We start from the raw sequence: 2,346 nt of genomic DNA, 5'->3' as shown, positions 1-2,346 counted from the left end.
TCACAATTAGCACCAAACACCTATCAAAAATAGCTTTAACATTGCCGCACCAAAACTTTTTTCCATATTTGTTAGCCTGTGTTATTGGAGAAGTCTCCTTAGGAGAAACAGAGTTTTTCGATCGAAAAATATTGATTTTCAAGAATGCTATACCATTTCTAAGTTGTTTTATTCTATTTACAAAAAAAACAGACTATACTTTTTATGGACCACCCTAATATACATAAATATGTGTTTAGTATGTAGTATGTAGTACATACATATGAATTTGCAAAGGCAAAGTGCTGTGCCATAATTTAATTAACAAGAAATTCCCCTCTTCTATGCGTAAGAAACAATTGGAGAACAAACATCTCTCTATGACATAGCCAAAATAAACTTTTCCAGTCCATTATGAAGCCGCTTGCGATGTAAGCACTGTTTGTTTACTCAGGAGCTAAACACCGCACCAACGGCCGTCTCTTCTGCGAATCGTTGCTGAATCACAAAAAAGCCCATCACCACTGATGAAGAAAAGTCAACGCTTACGCCAACGACAAGCAACCACAGTCGTCGTTGAATTGCGGTGAGTCGGCGGAAACGTTTGCCAAGCCAAGATTGAAGGCCAGGAAAGTTTTACTGAGTGTTTGGTGGATTTGGTTAGCATGGAATCATCCATTATGAGTTACTCTCCAACGGCAATACTCTTAATTCTTATACATATCCTCTATATTGCCAACAATTGTGCCATTTGAAGGAAGCAATCGTCCAGCTGCGCCCAGCTTTGACAAATTCCAGAGAGTTGCCATCAGGACAACGCTACTTTACACAAATCTATAGTGACACATCAGAAGCTCCGGAAGCTTGGTTGGTCGACCCATATATGTATAGCCCCTGAAGCTTAGCCAAACTTCCCACAAAGGCTACAGCTATTTATTTTCCAGTTTGGTTCTGGTTTTTTTCGATAGAATAGGAGTTACAACTCCTAAACATTATTTTCTCTTACAGTAGCTGGTCTTCCAGACAGAGTATACGTAAAAATTTGTCCGTTAAGCAGGCTGTGGCATAATGGAATCCCACACAGCAGATGGAACGGGACCAGCGTTGCCGTTTTGGTAATTTTTAGCCAAAATCGGCAATTTTATTGTTGCTTTTTCGAATTTGGTAACTTGGTAATTTATTCTTCAGATTAGTAACTTTTTGGAATAAAGTGAATTCATTCCTTACGTGAAAGTCGCTAATGAATACCAAATCCTCTTGACCGTTCATGAAAGTTGATAATGAACAATCTATCACCTGGATCCCTTCCCATGACATGGAGCTGCCTACCCCACAGGTACGGGGCGGTAACATCGAGAGTTTCCTCAGACGTGATTATTATCTTTTTATTGACAGCCTCGACATCTGTCCACTCCACGCTTTTCTTCATGACACATAAGGCTTCCTGTGTTCTCCAGGAGAGAACGCGCAGTGGTCGCACGCGAGACATGTCATCCACCTCACCATCATGCAAGTTTTTTCGATGGTTATTTATAGAAATTTTTAAGGTAAAATAAAGTGCACAAATTGAGACGTTCTTCCGGTCATGCCGTTTTTAAGAGATGGGCATTTTGTGAAAAATCCGGACGTAGTGTTATACATTGGCGCACAAGCATTGATGGAAAAATTTCCGATCTGACTTCATCTGGGACCAAATCTCAGCTAATGTTTCGCCTGAAAATAACGCACGCCATATATGAATGTAGCTCGAAAAAAACGCTAGATTTCCTAAGAGGACATTGACTACGTGATAAAAACCCAAGCCCCCCGCCCCTCATTCTGACCAAGCGTGGTATTTTGAAGATCCTCCTTCCCCCACTAAACGGGTCACGTACCCTAATGGGTATTCACTCTTTTGAATATTCGTTGTAGCTTGTGTAAGTGTAAATCGCTGGATAAACATGTGATTGTTGTTGCAATTGTTTTTATTGCACCACTGGCAGCAAGAAATCATAGGGTATAGATCGGCGAAATTATCATTTATAGCTGAAAAATTCGATCCATTCAAAAAACATGACATGAATATTCTCACAAATTCTGATATTCTCGGAGTGTGAACTAGGAATCATATGTTCTACCTTTCATTTGACTTTTCGGAATAGACAGCGCACGATAAAGCGATTAAGTTTATTGCGTTTTACGCAGATAACAATTATCCATAATTATCCATCATAAAATTCAATTAGATCGCCATTAATACCAATTTAAGGAGAATAGACGATTTCGACAAAGAATGAGCGAGCGTCTATAAAAAGTGGAAAGGGCACTATAAAAAGGGCTAAGGAAAGATAAAGCCATATTAAAAAATAATGCAAGAAAAGAAAAAAA

This window comes from Rhagoletis pomonella, unplaced genomic scaffold, assembly GCF_013731165.1.
Source record: "Rhagoletis pomonella isolate Grant_MI unplaced genomic scaffold, Rhpom_1.0 Rhpom_scaffold_00008, whole genome shotgun sequence".
NCBI classification, from domain to species: Eukaryota; Metazoa; Arthropoda; class Insecta; order Diptera; family Tephritidae; genus Rhagoletis; species Rhagoletis pomonella.
Note: the sequence above shows the minus strand (reverse complement) of the source record.